Raw genomic sequence first — 18969 nt, forward strand, 5'->3', positions numbered from 1 at the left:
TTTGAAGCAGAACTTTAAAAATTATATGTTTTTATCAATCTAGCTATGGTATGAAATAAGCATTAATTTTAGTATTCAGTCTTGAATAGTTTCCTTGCAGTTCAAAAGTCGCAAGTTTCAAACAAGTTCGCTTGTAAAGTAATATTCTTTTTAGATTATAATGGAGCCCTATATATTCAAGAGGAAATGTCCTGTTAGTAGTTTATACTTGCCTTTAAACTGTGTTATTTTCTACCATGCATCAAGGTTTGTTAGAGGGCGTGTTTGGCAATATTTAGGAGCCTAGTTTGCAGTCTGGTATGTACCTTTTTGGCATTCTTTGTACACTTGGGTGGGAAAGGCCTTTGGATCAGATTCTTGACAGGGTCTATTGAACAAGCATTTCTGTTTGCTCTTGGAACCAATTTAATTAATAGGCAAAAACAGATTAATGGGCAATCTCTGAAGTTGTTCCTTTCTTTACAGTTGCTTCCCTAACCCATCATTTCCCTCTTATTGTGCAATTTATGTTCAATTTACTTAATGGGCACTCAAAATCCAAGTGTGCTCTACATTCCATTCTTTTCTTGTAGAATACATAATTTAGATCATTACTAGCCAACAATAGAATGCAAGTTTTGTAATAGCTTGAGAGAATCAGATGATATTCCCCAGTTGATTTTTATTTTTGCTTTCTTGTTTCTAGTTTTGCTGCTTCTACTTTCTTAAGTTTATTGTTAATGAAATTTCTTATCCATAAAAGGGACTCTCACCAGAGTTACTCCTCCTATAGGTTCTTTACAATTAGAACAACCACTTCTTGATTGTGGCTTGCCACTTATTGGAATTGATTGTTCAGACCAACCATATGTGCTGTCAAATTGGTGTCTTCAGCTTTCTTTACATTCCAATCACTTCTGCATTTGTGCCAATGCCCTGCTTTATCAGTGTAGATTAGAAGGCACACCTTTAGATTTACCAATTGCTAATGAAATATATGTATCCATAGTAAAGCTGCAAAATTTCTCAGCCCAATCCAGTATTGGGCTATCCAAACTTTGGTCATGTTGAAACTAGACTACCTTTGTCCTTGACTGAACCTCAGCTAGCCTGCTTAGTCTATGTTTGATGTTTGATGTTGATTTGAGCTCACAAGCCTAAGTAAACTTTATTAACTTGCTAAAATCAACAACATAAAATCTGTTAATTTATTAATACAAATTGGCAATCCGAAAGCATAATTCTTTGACACTGATGTTTGTTTAATCCGTTGTTGCTGTTATTATCATCATCACATCATAATTATAATTTTACCATAGATGTCTTCTGGTTTGAGAATCTGAAATGTCAGACTAAGATATATAATTCAGTCATCATGATAAGTGAATTTTTGTGGCTGCTAAGCAGTGTGTGGGATGATTGGTGCATGAAGGGCTTTATACGGACAAGCCAATGGGGCAGAGCTATTCCTTCTGCATATGGGAGCTATTCTTTCGCTTCATCGTTCCTTCTGCTGGAATGCTTTGGTAAACGTTTTTTGTTCTCTGTCAAGAAAATGGCAGACTTCATTTTTTGGCTAGACATATTAAGTCTCCTAACATTTTGTTGCATGCCAATCATTATACTAGGCTTCTAATTTCTCACTGCATGCAGCTTGGAAATTACTTATTTGTGCTACTAGCCTACTACATGCCACATGCATTTGGAGCCACAGAAAAGTTTTCACTAAACGTGTTTCCTTACGCCTGAACTTATCTAAACACTTGGGCTTCAAATGAGTTGGGAGGTGGGAATCCACAAGCAGCTAAAATGACTTTCAAGATTGTAATGGTTCTTGTAGATGGTTATCATAGGTATGATTCTCTTCTTTTGCCGCAATGTTTTGGGCTATATGACTTCAGCAGAGAGAAGGAAGTTTTGGATCATGATTTGTCTCTCTATAATCATGGATGGCTTACTAGCAGTACTTTCAGGGTAACTTTCTCACATTTCTCTCATGTAATGGGCTTTAACCTGGAGCAAAACTTTTGAATTTCTGACTTATTTATTCAAGGTATACCATCAACTGAGCATTCATTCATTATTCAGTTTAGAATATCTGCTTTAGAATTTAGAAGTTAACTAATATTAAATAAAATATAAATAAATATAAATAAAGGTATCAAACAAGTTTGCTCTTGAATAATTCTGTTTTTGGGTTATAAATTGTAATAGTAGTGGCCTAATCATTCAGTATCTTTCTTCAAAACAGACCAGCATATCAAGACAAAGTAGAAGTTGTAATCTTCCTTGATACAATGCCATTAACCCTACAAATCTATTTTCTGCTTTGCTTCAGGGGTTGCTAGAGGAAGTGGCAGGTAGCATATAGGAGCCTATGTCAATTTTGGGGCATGTTATCTGGTTGGGGTTCGATTAGTCATTGTTTTGGCCTTTATTGTACACTGAAGAGAGAAAGGCCTGTAGAGGGGACTATTGACATTGTGCACTGTACAAGTATTTCTATTTCTACTTGCTCTTACAACAAGTTTCACAAATTGGCAAAAAAAATTTATTATTGCCAAGAAAAAAAAATCTCCCTTTCTTTATAATTGCTTTTTCTCACACCAAAAACTACAATTCATGTTCAACTTGATCATATAATACGAAAATTTAATATCTTATATATATTTATATATATATATATATATATATATATATTTTTTTTTTTGTGTGGAATAACTCATGTCTAATCTATATGTTTTAAATTTGGTGGTTAGTGAAACATTTTAGGCTAATCAGAATAAACCAATTTTGAAATCTTAGTTGGATTTATGTTGATGTTTCAAGCATCAAAAGCAAGAGAGAAGATATTTGATGGTAATTTTTAGTCTGGACTCAAGAGTGGTTCAAGTTTAATGGCCAAAATATGTTATTTGTGATTCCAAAGACTATTATTTGGCTTATCCAGTTTTCAAAAAAAAAAAAAAAATGCTAATCCTTATTTTCATCCAATCGTATAGAAATGCACATTTTTGCATTATGAAGAAATCATGTATATAACATAATATCATTATTCTACCATCTGACACAGTTTGAAGGCCGAAATCATTTTTATTTTTATTTTAATTTTTTGACTTTCCAAAGTTCTTTTTGTGGAGATTTTGGGCTTTTTGGGGAATTAGGTCAGGAGCTTCTTTGGTAAGATGATAATACAATTTGTTGGTGGGTTTTAATTAACTCAGTTGATTAAGTCTCTTATCGTCAAATAAGAGTTATCTAGGCTTTGATACCTGCCTATAACAAAACAAAAAAAAAAAAAAAAAACAAAAAATGCAATTTGTCAAGCTTTCCTTTGCAAATTATTTGTAAATTACTTTCCCTTTCTTTTGCTTAAATTTCAGTTGATTCTAAGCAGATCTACAATGAATATGATTAACACTAAAAAAACATTGGAAACATTTTAGTCCAAAATAATTTATCTTGGGCATTATCGAATAGTTGCGAATCTTTCATACTTTTCTTGTCCATTTGGTAGGTGGATGTTTGACTTTTAATGTTGCGTAACTAAAGTATTGAGTAAATATTATTTTTTAAACCAAATATTTTTGTGGAGTTTCAAATCAAACCCTACAATTTTGTTAGTTTCAAATCAAATTCTAGATCGTTACAATGTCTAGAAGTTAGAAATGCATCAATGCTTTAAAAAGAGTTGAGTCCTCTTTTGATTTGTAATAATGCTTCATTCAAGATAGATGAAAGAACACAATGAAGTAGTGTGCTAAGTTGAGTCCTCTATTGATGGCAAGAAATGCCATATGGAGAAAGCAAATAAGGAAAACCAACTCCAGAATTTTGTAGGGAAAGTTCCACTAATGTGGTGCTAAGAGGCTAAGATGAAAGAGTTTTAAAAGTTTGGGTATCATTGATTCCTGAAGTCAATCAAACAGTGATAGAGGCTTTAGCATATTTAGACAAGCTATCCTTCTTGACCTTGTCAAAAATGAAAATTTCAATAATGTTATTGTAGAGAGAGAAATGCTTTACAGGTAGTTCAAGCTATTCAAAGAAAATCCTAGTTGGTCAAAGTTGTTGTAAATGGACTTTTAGAGCATGATTTTGAAGGTCCCTTGCTCCCTAGCAGCTTTCATTGTGATACGATTTAAGCCCTGTTGTATGATTCCTCTGGGTATAGTTAGCTTTTTATAAAGCTCCATTTTGTGATGGAAAAAAAAAAAAAAGAATTTAAAATTCAGAATCCAACTAAAAAAAAAGAGTTTAGGGTTTATATTGACACAATTTTAAAAGTTTAGGGCTTAATTTTAAATTAGCGGAATTATCAAGTTTAATTTGTAATATAGTCTTATTATATACCTATCTCCTATGGTTTAATTTAAAAATTATAAGATTTAATTTGAAATTACACTTAAAATATAATTTTTTTCTTTCTACAGAAAAATATAACGTTCTAATTCTAAATGTACTATACTCTAAAAAATTTTGACGGGTGAAAAAAAAAAAAAAAAAAAAAAAACCTTCAATTGTCCAAACAAGGTGATCAGATGAAACTCTTCAAAAAAGAAAAAAGAAAAAAAAAGGTGAGATGAAACTCTTCTTAAAAAATTGAGATTAAATGCTTTTTTTTTTTTTAAAGAAAAAGGTGAGAGATTTTTTTTAGAGAAATAATTTTACTAACGGTTGCCCTGCCCTTAAGACATCTATTAATAAATTATCTTAAGAAACTATTTTAACTTAAGGAGAAGTTAATAAATGCCCTAAATATATTGGTTTATGAATTATTTTTAAATTTTTTTCTTTTTGAAAATGAACTATTTTTAAAAGTTTATTATGGGAAGAGAAAAAAGTAACTAACATTTACATTTTTTTACAATTTTTTTTTATATTTTTCATAAATGTGGCATTAAAATTTTTAAAACGATTCATTAAAGTAATGTCCTATAGGCACCCATTAAAGCTAAATTGAATGATTAATACAATAATAGATAGCTAATGGGCCCTTCTATAAATTCTCTCTCACTGTCACGCTGTTAACAGTCAACCTCATAGGAACTGAATCCAGCCCAGCGTTGATTTCCACTCCCTTTTGCTCTTTCACAATTCACTGCTCCTATTTTTTATTTCCCAAATCTGTAACTTTCACTTTTCACACACAATATACACATCAAATTGTTTTCTATACATATTGTGCTTCTAATTTTATTCCCTTTGGCTTCCATGAGCACTCAAGGAGTGTCTACTACGTCATCTTCTTCAACACCTCAAGGAGTGTTTCTGAGTTTTTTAGAAAAAAGTTTTTGTTGAACCCAAAAAAATAAAATGCTTTAAAGAGAACACAAAGAAGGTGGAAATGGAGAGCTGCTTTGAGAGAAGTGGCCAATCTCTCTGGTTGGTATTTACTAGTTACAAAGATAGCTGATTTCCATTACTATTTTGTTTTTGCTGATATTTAAATGACAAGTCTTTTTTTCATAAACGATGGAAGTATATAAATTGCTATTAGAATGTAGCATAACATGCATGGATTGAAACATTACAACATATATAATAGTTAAATTTCTGTTGCAATCAGGGCTTATACTATTACAAATAGTTTGTGAACCCTGCCCTTTTGTTATTAAAGTGTTGGTGGTGCATTTAACAAAAAGAACATAACTTTCTTTGAATTTTAAGTATATTGTTATTTTTTATTATCTTCATTATATATATATATATATATATATATATATATTTCTTTGATAAATTACTATTTGACTTTTTCAATTTGGCCATTTTACAATTTAATCCATAAAAATTGAATTTAAATCCCTAAAATGAGACTGTTATGATTTTGTCCAATTTAGGGGGTGGGTCCAGAAGATCCCAACTTAATAGATATTATACAGCTTTCAAGTAGTTGAATAAATGATTTAGACTAGATAGGAAATATATTCTCAAGCTTTACTCTTATACTGCTCTATGGATTTTGCTAAGGTAGATTGTTCAATCCTATTTCGGAATCCTATTTGTAATTGTCCAAGCATTATGCTAATTTTCATTTTCACCTTGTGCTGCAAATTCTAGAGAATTCTGCCAAATAAATTTTTGACATGTGAAAACTATAGACTGCATACTTCTTTTGGCGCGTCTAACGTGATTATACTTTAGAATCATTGGAGCCATGCCTTCAAAAACGGTCAAGAAGCAACTTTAATTACACTCACTAGGAATGAGTCAATAATTATGGTACCATACTGACTCAAGGTTTTTACATATATACAGATTATAATTGACATGTTTGCAGATGATGATGCCAATGTTCTTTTCATACCTTGATTGACTGTAAAATAGGGAGGAGGATATTCATAGGATGAATTTCAATTGAGGCTACTGTTATTGAATGTGCACAAGCATTTCTGTCAATCTAACTGTGTTTTTTCTATTTCTTTTTTTTGGATAAAGATCCTAATATGTTGTAATGAATTTATATATTATGATGATTTGGAAATGTATTCGTGTGACATATCCTTCTTTCATAGTGAGAATATAGTTAGGATCTTTTCTTTTCCTTTCCTTTTTTCCCCCTTTTTTGATAGGTTCTAGTCAATATCAGATATGATATATATGGTTTCAATTATTAGGTTTTCATAGGATGAAGTATGGTTAAATTGAGCCTACTGCTATCAGATTGCCTACAAGTTATACTTTTAGGTACCTTTCTCACATTTATCTCATGTAGTGTATTTGAGTTAATCTATATGAGAGCATGAGTTGTTATTCTATACGTGCTGTCATATTGGTGGCTTCAGCTTTCTTTACTTTCCAATCGCTTCTGCATTTGTGCTAATGCCATGCTTTTATCAGTGTAGATTAGAAGGCACACCTTTAGATTACGAATTGCTAATGAAATATATGTATCCATAGTAAAGCTGCAAAATTGCTTAGGTAAGGTAGGTGGCTCAATCCTATTATTGCATCCGATTTGTAAGTGTCCAAGTATTATTCTAATTTTCATATTCACTTTGTGTAGTGCTGGCAAAAGCAAGAGAAATTATCCTCATAAATTTTTTAAACGTGAAAACTAGAGACTGTGTAGTCTCTACCATGTCTATACTTCGTAATCATTGGTGACATGCCTTCTAGAAAATGCAAGAAGGGACTCTAATTATACTGGTTATTAATGAGTAAATTGCTATTATTTTTTGTTTTGATTATAGTACCATAATAACTCAAGTTTTCACATATATGCAGATGATAACGATTAACATGTTAGCAGAAGATGACACTCGTGTTCTGTTTATACTTTGTCTAGCTGTGAAATGGGGAGGAATTTCACTGGAGGATTTCAATTGAGGTTATGGCTACTGGATGTGCATAAGCATTTCTGTCAGTCTGATTGGTATGTTGTATCGAATTTATATATGGTTTTGGTTATAGTGATTTGGAAATGTATTCAAGTGACATATCCTTGTATCTTGTTTCATAAAGACAGTAGAGCCAGGATCTTTTCTTTCATCTTCTTCTTTTTATTTTTTATTTTTATATGGTTTCAGTTATAATGATTTTCATAGGATGAACCGATGATGTTCATAACTGTTATTGGATAGCCTACAAGGCACAAGCTATACTTTCAAGTGACTTTCCCACAAGCCATACCTTTTTTTTCCCCATACACTGTAGCGTATTTAAGTTTTTTTTTTGTTTTGTTTTGTTTTTTTATTTTTTTGTGATAAGTAAGAAAGGTGTATATTCAAAAAACTGTTTTATGTAAAAAAGCACAAAACAAATCAAAGATTACAAAAAAGGAAAGAAAAGCAGAAACATAAAGGAAAAACTAATTACAAAGAAAAAGAGAGCTAAGGAACGAAGAGAGTGTAGCGTATTTAAGTTGATGTCTATGAGAGCATTAGTTGTGAATTTTGGACAAGTTTAGAAGCTATTTTGTTTTATCAATCATGCCATATAATCAGCTAATTAAGCATTAATTCAGTCTCCATTCTAGAATATTTCCTTGCAATTAAAAGTCAACAAACACTGTTGAAAGCGTCAAACAAGTTCCGCTAGCTTGCTTAGTATATGAGCTTTATCAGCTTCCCTAAAATCAACTATCTAATATTTGTTAATTTACTTATACATATTCGCAATCCGAAACCATAATTTGTTGTCATAGATGTTTTTCATATCCATTGTTGTTGTTGTTATCATTATCACATCATTATTATTATTATTTTACCTTATGATGTCTGCTAGTTTGAGAAACTGATATGCTAGAGTAAGGAATATAATTCAAGCATAGCGATAATTGAATTTTTGTGATTGAAAATCAGGGTGGGAAAGGCTGAGGCTTTAGAGACTTTATGCAGAAAAGCCTATGGGGCAGAGCAATATCAAAAGCAAGGAATTTATACTTACACTGACATCTTCTCTTATTCTAGTTTGTATCCCGATATCTATCCTATGAATTTTCATAAATAAGCTACTAATACTCATAGGCCAAAATCCTTCAATCACACTATATATAGCACACATGTACTCCATATGCCACATCCCTAACCTGTTTTCATGGCTATACTTCAATCACTAACTCACTACTTCTAGACTCAAGAGTCTGGTCCTTCCAATGCTCTTTAGTTCATGTGCAACTCTTTGTTTCCATATTCCCCTCTGTTGGGCTCTAGTTTCTCAATTATAGTTAGGAAGTATTGGAGCTACAGTATTCACTGGTTCATCATATTGGTTGAATGTGTTCTTGCTTGGGATACACAGTCCAAACAAGAGACAATATCTTATAACACGGATTTATGCAACCCTCCTCTCACAACAGGTGAGCCCTACACACTTGTGGTATCCACACATTACGAGGAGGCATTTTGTAGATTCACAAATAAGATATAGACACCTCTCATAAAGAAAGAGAGAGAACATTTTTATATGTAACATGTGTGTAATTGCATGAATAATAGAAAAAATATTAATTTTTTTAATTTACCCTAAAGCACAATGGATAAACTATAATATTGAAAAAAGCATTAAAGGTAAAACGGTTTAACCTAAAGGCAAGGAATAAAGTGTATTTTATAAAATAATAAAAGTAGGACTAAAACTCATTTTCATTCTTAAACTTTTAGCAAGAAAGCAATCAGCAAAGCGCATCCTAATGCACTATCAATTTTTTGTGTTGGTAGAGCTCAAGCTTCTTGACAAGCATTATGGAACTTGATTAACTTGACTAAAACTAACAGCCTAAAATCTGTTTATTTACTTATACAAATTAGTTAATCAAAAGAATAATTCTTTGTCAAATGCCTATCAAATCTATAGTTATTGTTGTTGTTTTCATCATTATATCATTGTTATTATGTCACCATAGATGTCGGCAGGTATGAGAATCCGATATGTCTGATTAAGGAATATAATTCAATCATGATGATAATTGAATTTTTGTAACTGCTAAGCAGTGCGGGAGGGCTGGTGCATTAGACTTTATGCGGAGAAGCCTATGGAGCAGAGCAATATCAAAAATAGGAATTTATACTTACACCACCATCATCTCTCTTATTCTGGTTTGTATCCCTATATATATCCTATGGATATTCACAAACAAATTACTAATACTCATAGGACAAGATCCAACAATCTCACATATAGCAGACATACTGTGTATGCCTCATCCCTAACCTGTTTGCATAAGGTATACTTCAACCACTAATTTGCTATTTCCAGATTTAGAGCTTGATCCTTCAAATGCTCTTTAGTTCATTTGCAGCTCTATGTTTCCATATACCTTTTTGTTGGATTCTCGTTTTTAAATTAAAATTAGCTAGCAGTGTAGCTGCATTAGCCTCTGCTTCATCATAGTTATTGGATGTGCTCATCAGGGCTGGCTCAAGGCCTAGGCAAGTTAGGCCTAGGCCTAAGGCCCCACCAAAAAATAAAATTTTCTTTGGGAAAAAAGGCTCCACTTTTCATAGTTAAAAGTCCAAATTTTTATAAAATTATATATATTTTCTAAAAGTTGTACATTTTTATTTATTAGTGATGTACAAATTTTACTATTGGCTTACTAATTTTCATGATATTAATCACAAAAAAACGTGATATAAACATTCATTAGTTAAATTGATGAAGTTTATCAATGAAAGACAATATCACATTATATTTTGAACATTTTGTAGTACTTTTAATTAGCGTATTTTTCTTTTTCATTTCTATTAAGACTCTCAAAGTACAAGACCAATAGAACCTTAACTCAATTGAAACCCTAAAATATTTCAAAAAGATGTTGCAAATGTGTTAAATCATCAATTATAGATTAATCTCCCCTTATAGTTTGAGACTTTGATTTTGGTAAACTAATATCCTACAAAACCATACACCAAATAATATCAATCTCTCTCTCTCTCTCTTAAAATCAAAATATAAAATTAAAAATTAGATTACAACTTTATTTAATTATGCATTGTCTTATATCCAAAATAAAGTATTTTTTTCAATCGCAATATATTTTTATTTCTTTTTATTAATATTTATAATTCAACTATGATATTCAATTCTCTATATGAAATTAGCATTAGTCTAGTTGGTATTATTTATGTATCAAATTAACCTTAATTTGATTAGTATTAAATAATTTTGTTTAATTAATATTTACATATTAAAGGCTCCGCATAAATTTTTCGCCTTAGACCCCAAATTATGTTGGGCTGCCTCTGGTGCTCATGCTTGGGGTGTACATGGAGTACACTTCTGCTTGTGAGAAAACTCGTGCCGTATTCTCAAAGGATGTTTTCTTTAGCATGAGGGAGTTCTTTCGCTTTGCTGTTGCTTCGGCTGCAATGGTTTGGTAATTTTTTGTTTTGTTCTGTCTTTCATGATTTTTGTAGTATTCATTTTTTGGCTACATGTATCAAGTCTCTTAGCATTTTTTTGGATGCCAATCATAATCCTCTTGATGGTGGTCGTTTGAGGGTCTTATCTTGCTTTCTAGGCTTTTACCTAATCCAGAATTGGAGACTTCAGTGCTTTCGCTATGGTATGCTTCTTTTCCATATTTACTATGTGAGATTACTATAGAATGCTTCTAATTTTTCACTGCATGCAGTCTCACAATTACCAATTTGTACTACTACATACCATATGGATTTGCGGCAACAGCAAGGTTTGCGGGTTTTGAATGAGTTGGGAGCTGGGAATGCACAAGCAGCTAAATGATTGTTATAATGGTTCTTGTAGTTGCAGAGATTTATTGTAGCCGTGATTCTCTTCTTCTGCCATCGTGTTTTGGTCTATGCCTTTCGCAGTAAGAAGGAAATTGCAGATATGGGTCCTTTGCTTTGTCTCTCAATAGTCATCTTTCAGGTAACTTTCTCACATTTGAGTTGGTGCTAAACTTTTGAAACGTATAACTTCTTAATTCTTATCAATTCATGCGATACTATTAGCTATACTATCAAATACACATTAGTTCATTATTCATTTAGAATATTTCTTTGCAATTAAAAAGTTAACTAATGGTGTATAAAGATTTAAAAAAGCTTACTCTTGGAAGTAATCTTCTTTCTGGGTTATAAAATAGCCTTATATCTTTATTAGGAACTGTTTATGTAGTAGTTATGCCATAGTCATAACCATCATAATCATATTGTGTATATTTCTTCAAAATAGATCAGCATATGACACCAACGTACAAGTGGTGATTCTTCCTTGATATTGCTTGCCATTAACTCACAAAGTTATTTTGTGCTATATATGCATCAGGGTCCCTAGAGGAAGTGGCTGGCAGGATATTGGCGCCTATGTAAATCTTGAGGCATATTATCTGGTTGGGGTTCCAGTAGGTGTTGTTTTGGCCTTCGGTGTACACTTGAAAGGAAAGGGTCTTTGTATCGAAAAACTGACAGGGTCTACTGTAGAAGCATTTCTGCTTGATCTTAAAACTATTTTCACAAATTGGGAAAAACATGTTACTAGTACACACACACACACAATTCTACCTTTCTATATATTTGGTTTTATTTTTACACCTTTCTACAACTAAATTTCATGTTCAACTTGATCATATTGTATGAAAATTGAGAACCTTATAACTAATTGTGACTGAAATAATTGGTGTCAAATTGAGTTGAATGGACAAAATATTAGACTAAACCATTTTGAATGCTTAGTTGTATTTATGTTGATGTTTCCAGCATCAAAAGCAAGAGAGAGGATATTTGATGGAGATATTTAGTCCAGAGTTCAAAGTTTATTGAGTTGAATAGAGAAGATTTTTTATTGGTAAGATGTTCCCAAGGAGTCTAGTTTGGCTAATACTAATTTTTATCCAATGTATGGAAGGAAAATACAATAATATCACCATTCCATTTCTCACAACCTAAAAGAGGAAAAAAATTTCAGTATTTTCTTTTTGGGAACTCTTTCCAATGTTTTGGTTGTGGAAGATTTTAGAGTTTTAAGATTTAAACCTCTTTATAAAGACATTAATGCCATTTTTGCTATTTTTGTAAGAGTGAAGATAGAATTGCCACAAATTTTTGTTATATGTATCTTTAAGTGTGTGCGTGTGTATATCTATAAAATCAAATACACACGAAATGGTCAGTCATAAATTATGATAACATATTCAACGAATTGTTCACTCCCATGTGTCATCCCATAGGAATGAATAATATATATCTTAAATTCAACCTAACTAAAAACATTAGAGGACCACTGTGTTTGGCTAAACATGCCTAGTACTATATTAAGTCCCTCAACTATGGCAAGGGGAAGCACCGTACTGTACTACTGTGATTTGATGTAATCTTTCATTATTCTATTCAATAAAATTTCTACCTCTATTTGGGAAAGAAAAACTCATGCTTGTAGGAATTATGCAGGATCCATCATAAATATGAGAAAATTGAGCACTATGTTATGGGGAGTACTTAAAAATTTTCTCAATAAGGAAGGTAAAAATAAAATAAACTATACAAGGTATATCTTTCTTAAAAAAACAAAAAAAAAAAAAACAGCGAACAATTTTCCCTAGTCCAAATGAGGAGACTAATAAGAATGACATATATCAGATTGCCACGTGTTCATATCTTAATAAAATTTCAATTATAAGCTCCATCATTGGTCACCATGAAATTAATCTGTCCATTTTAGTTATTTATTTATTTATAATTCTAAGAAAAGGTAAAAAAAAAAAAAAAAAAAAAAGAGGAAATGTTGAAGCTGAAGTTGTGACTAAACGACAAGCAAAAGACAAAAGAAAGAAGAAAATGACATCAACTAATTCAGCACAGTTAGCACGTATGAAGGAAAGAAAGAAGTCAGTTAGGAAGTCCAGCTGTCAAGCACTGATTAGTTGAATTGGACTGTTAGTTAAGTTGTTAGGAATTAGTTATTTTTGCTGTTTTGGCGCCTTTTTCTTGTTGCTCTGTTATTCTATATATTGATATAGTTAGCTAATTATCTTGTACTCTGATGTTGAAGTAATACAAGAACTTTCATTCCATCTGTGTGAGTCTCCTTCTTTACAGGAAATGATTAAGATAGTGGGGGGAATCATTATCTTAATCATTATCAATGATTAAGAGAGAACTTTCATTTGTTTGTATTGTTAAAAGTTTTAATGATAATTTTTGTATTTTACCATAAATTTTAGCTAAATAAAAATGAATTTCTTTTCTTCAATTCTCTAACGAGAAGACTAGGAAGGAAACTTTCTCTTTAATGGAAATATCTCATACGTGATCCGCCCCACCACATCTGAAAATGTCTATTTCACACACTTACACACATGGTTCACACAATTGCCACTTTTGCACAGAAAGTTACAATTTTCAATTATTTCAAGTCATAATTTTAGTTCAAAAAATTGAACGTCTGTACTTTGTATTTAAATGGGTGAATGTAATAGATATTTCTTAAAGTAATTTAAGCAGAGGTTCGTAGTCATAGGCTAGCTGATAGCTGGTTACCACGAAACTACCTTGTCCTCCTCCATCGACTCAAAAAAGAAAAAGAAAAAAGTAATAAAGGAAAGGAGTTAGTACCAAGCTAAAGCTCTAAAAAAAGCAGTGGGAAAAGGAATAAATTCCCTTGAGGGTGGCCCAGGAAAAGTTGTTGACTTGACTGAGAACAGGGGCTGTGAAACTAAAATGATAATTTTTGTTAATAAAAAAAAAAACTAAAATGAAAATTAATCCAATCTGCCTCTGAGATTGGGGTTATCATAAGCTTTTTTTTTTTTTTTTTAAATTCAATTTGCTCCCTAAGCTCATAGGACAATTTACTCTGTTTTGAAAAAATATCCATGCTCTTCTAAGTCCTTGCTTCTTTTCAATAGCTTGTCTTAACTGCATATGTCTTACATTGTGGCAATTATATACGCGGAAGAATTTCTGGTAGCCAATGTAAATAAATAACTGTTAGAGATGGAGAAGGGACCAAATTAGGTTATGCCAAATATATGCGCGAAAGAGTATCTAGTGGCTAGTGATAGATAAATAAAAGTTTAAGATGGAGAAGGAAGAGCAATAGAATATTCAAATTGTTTAAATGATGTTTGTTTAAGCTTATAGAGTAAACTGAATATCTAAAAAAAAAAAAAAAATTGATAGCATCTGACAATTAACCCAAATCTCAAGACGGTTCATGCAGTGATATTTCAACGAATGTATTATGCCCACAATAGTAGCCCCATCAAGGCTCCGATAGTACTCGTGGTATTATTCTTACCATCACATAGCATGAGATCGATGACAATGAGTTCACCCCAGAAGTCCCCTTTTCCATTAAATATATATATATATATATATATATATATATATATATATATATATATATATATATATATATATATATATATCAAGATGAATACTTAGAGCATTACCATCAGCTCTTCTATAAAAAAATGTCATTTTGACACACTAAAAGCTTGCTTTATTATTTTACCATATCATTTTACAATATCTCATTCATCACATGTTTTATTCTTCAATTCTATACATTAAAATAATATTTACAACACATTAAAATAAGAACAAAGTTTCTCTTCAAACTACTTTGGAGAGAAACCCTACAAACTCATCATATATATTTATATTGAGTGTGAATTTTGAAAATCTAACCGTTAGATTGCATATTCTTATTACATCCTTAATGCTTACAAAATTTCAAAAAAATCAAAAATCAATTGCTATGTCATCAAATAAATGTTATAATTTCAAGTTTTTGTAATCTAAAGTTGTAAATAAAAAATAAGTTAATTGATCAAATAGTAAATATATTCGTTTTGAGCGAAATTTGATATGCATGTTAAGAACATAAGAAACATGAAATTCAACGGTTAGATTTTCAAAATTCACACCCAAAAAAGAAATATATGAGAAGTTTGAAGAGTTTTTCTCCAAACTAGTTTGGAGAGAAACTTTGTTCTTAAAATAATATATTAACTCCTCCCCATCATCATCAACAACAACAACAACGACACAACCACCATTGCCGCAACAATGGCCACCAACAACCATTGCCGCAACAACACCGATAGCCACCACCGGCACAAACCCACATCCACCAACGCCACCTTAAAAAAAAAAAAAAAAAAAAATCCACAACAACCCACCACATTCACAAACCTCAAAACCCATCCCAAATCAAACAAACCCATAGCCACCACTGTTGCAACAACGACCACCAACAATCACTACCGCAACAACACTGATAGCCACCACCGATACAAACCCACATCCACCAACACCACCTTTAAAAAAAAAAGGGCCAAACTTACATGCGCTCCACCAGTCGACCTCATCAGTGAGGCCAAACTCTATGGCAACGGCCTATCTCAATGGCAACGGTTTAGGCGGAGAAAAAAGAAGAAATAGAGAGAGAATGACAAAAAAAACAAAGAGATAGAGAGGCGCAGAGAAAGTGATAGAAAAAAGAAAAAAGGAAAAAAAGAGAGAAAAAAAAAAGAAAAAGAAAGAAAGAGAGAGGTGAAGCTTCTAGAGAAAGAAGAAGAAAAGAGGAAAAGAGAGTGACAGAGATGAAGGAGTGCCGGAGAAAGAAAGAAGAAAAAGAAAAAGAAAGAGAGAGAAGAAGAAAGCCATAAAGGATGAGAAAGAAATGAATAAAAAACTTTTTTTCTTTTTTTTTAGTATTCTCAATCTGTACCATTCCAAAGATAGAATGATACTATTCACATGCGGTAAAAATTATGAGATTTGGAACATCTAATGAGAGGGGTTTTTTGGTCTTTGGTGTGTCAAATGTCAAATATTTGGAATTTGACACACCTGATGAGAATGCTCTTAGTCCACCTCTATTGATTTAAATAATAATAATTAAAAAAAAAAAACAATAAAGCAAAGGAGTAAGAAACGGGGGGATTGGGAAAACTGCACTCGACTAACCATCAAAGAAGTAAAGGAAAAAGTGTAAACTTGATTGAAAGACAGATGTAAAGTTGTGAACACACACATGAAAAAGAGATATAAGAGCATCCACAGCAGTGGATGCTAAAAATTTAGCTATTTGGCACCTCAAAAGTTACTCTATCTGTTTTACCTACTTACTTTACAAAACATGTTGTAGTAGTGGATTTATTTTAACTTTCAACACAATAAAATAATATATCTACTACAATAAAATAATATATTCACTACAATAAAATAATATATCAAACCCAATAAAAATTAATTTCCCAATAACCCACAACACAACGATGATCATCCACAATCCATAGCAACCATCAAAACCATCATGATCACCCACTAGTTCACATCACCCACAGCACCATCAAAACCCAGAACCATCATGATCCACCACCGACAACCAATCAAAAAAAAAAAAAAAACCCACTATGATCAACCCAACCAAAAGCCCACTAGATCATCCACAATTGACAAAGGCCACAGTGATTAACCCAACCAAAAACCCAGATCAAACTCAGATGGATCGGCAGCATGCCATGATCACCCACTAGTTCACATCACACACAGCACCATTAAAACCCAAAACCACCATGATCCACCACCAACAACCAATCAAAAAAAAAAAAACCATTATGATCAACCCAACCAAAAGCCCACTGATCGGCGGCTTGGGAGTTCAACAAAGTGGGTCAGTTGGTGGCTTGGTGACGTCGAGCTTCGATGGGCGGTGATGGTGAGTCAGGTCGGTGGACAGAGAGGTGAGAGTTTGAGAGAGTGAGCTTGAGAGAAGGTGAGACAGAGAGAGGTGAGAGCTTGAGAGTGAGTCTAAGAGGGAGAATAAAAGAATATAAAAAATAAAAAATAAGCAAATATTATTTTAATCCGGCTGAGAGTAATTTTTTATTTTTATTTTATTTTTATAGCTCTTAGCTACAGTGCACAGCCATATATAGATGTGCATTGTAGCAATGAAGGTAAAAAATTTACCTTTAACTCCACTACTGTAATATGGATTTTTGTGTTTTCGTGAAACTAAAATAGCTATATAGCTATTTAGCTTCACTGCTGTGAGTGCCCTAACAGATTTTGATTTAGCATTGAAATATAATATAAAGTTAAAGTACACCATTTTATTTAAAAACTTAAAGTTTACAAGTTTGCATCAAATTATATTACAATAATCACACACTATTTTCATTATCATTTAATGTAAATTTTTACTAACACATATTTACTCAACACATTATATACATAAAAAAGTTTCAGAATAACCCTAATAGAAAAATAACAATTAAAATTAAAAAAAATTAAATAAATAAATAACAATTAAAAATGAAGAAGGAAGTTTATATAAATAAAAAGATAAATTGCAAATTGCACCTCTAAAGTTTGGGAGTGTTTGGATTTTACACCTTGAAGTTTTAGAATTTGAATTTTACCCCCTGAAGTTTAGGGTGTTTGGATTTTATACCCTAACGTTTCAAAATTTGGATTTTACCCTCTAAAGTTTACTAGTGCTTGGATTTTACACTCCTAAATTATGAAACTTTAGGGTGTAAAATACAAACACCCCAAAACTTTAAGGAATAAAATCCAAACACCCCTAAAATATAAGGAGGTAAAATCCAAATTCTGAAATATCAGGGTATAAAATCTAAACACTCCCAAACGTTAGGGAGTAAAATCCAAATTCTGAAACTTCAAGGTGTAAAATCCAATCAACTCCAAACTTTAAGAGTGTAATTTGCAATTTAACCTAAAAAAAAAAAAATTGGAGATGAAAGCAAGAGCAAACAAATTTTCTAATGGCTTTATGTGAGCTTTGTACTCTTTAAAGAGTTTTGATAGTATCGCAAAATCTAATGATAATTTTTATTTTTTACCATAAATTTTAGCTAAATAAAAAAGTTTTTTTTTTTTTTTTCTTCTTCTTTCTTCAATTCTCATACGCAGTACGCCCACCACATCTGAAAGAAAAAGGAAATTTAAACAGCTTCATATTCATAGCTGGCTACCACGAAACTACTCTGTTTCTAAAAAAAGGAAGTAACGGGAAAAGGCAACTGAGACTGGGAAAAGGCATTTGACTGAAAACAGGGGATGTGAAATTGTGAACACAAACACAAGGAGAAAGAAAGAACAGAGTACAATCCTTTATTAAACAGCCTATAAATATCAATTGGATCCGGCTTTGTTTCAAGTGGGTTTCGAGCATTACAATCACAGTTAGTCTTCTCTAATTTCAATTTCCAAATATGTAAGTGTCATTTTTCACACTTATTCATCCCTTTTATTTCTTCCCTTTCATTTTTTTTTCTTGAAATGAAAAACCCATATCAACTTGTTTTCTTCTTCCTAATTGCCGTGAAGCAAGAGTTTCAACTTTTGTTTGTTTCAAGGTTTGAACCTCGAGTTAGTTTTCTCATTACCAATGAAATGAATGAATAAAGCTCCAAACAAAAGTTTGCTCTCTAAGATTTGAGTTTTTATAGGAGTGCTTAAATTCCGTAGTCCTTTTAAAAAAAAAGAAAATCTATTAAATTATCTTTGTCTTATTTCCTATAGTTAAATAAGTCGTCCCTTCTTTGGA

At 31.8% G+C, this 18969-nt stretch overlaps 1 protein-coding gene across 1 annotated transcript in view; it reads left to right on the forward strand.

Moving 5' to 3' along the window:
* LOC126699312 (disease resistance protein RUN1-like) overlaps window positions 1-18969 on the forward strand; it is a 77648-nt gene that overhangs the window by 13890 nt on the left and 44789 nt on the right. Inside the window, exons 14-15 of the mRNA XM_050397057.1 lie at window positions 1387-1505; window positions 1633-1765. The gene's annotated coding sequence lies outside the window, so the exon portion shown is untranslated. The remainder of the gene's footprint in view (window positions 1-1386; window positions 1506-1632; window positions 1766-18969) is intronic.

The sequence above is a fragment of the Quercus robur genome, chromosome 9 (assembly GCF_932294415.1).
Source record: "Quercus robur chromosome 9, dhQueRobu3.1, whole genome shotgun sequence".
Classification (NCBI taxonomy): Eukaryota; Viridiplantae; Streptophyta; class Magnoliopsida; order Fagales; family Fagaceae; genus Quercus; species Quercus robur.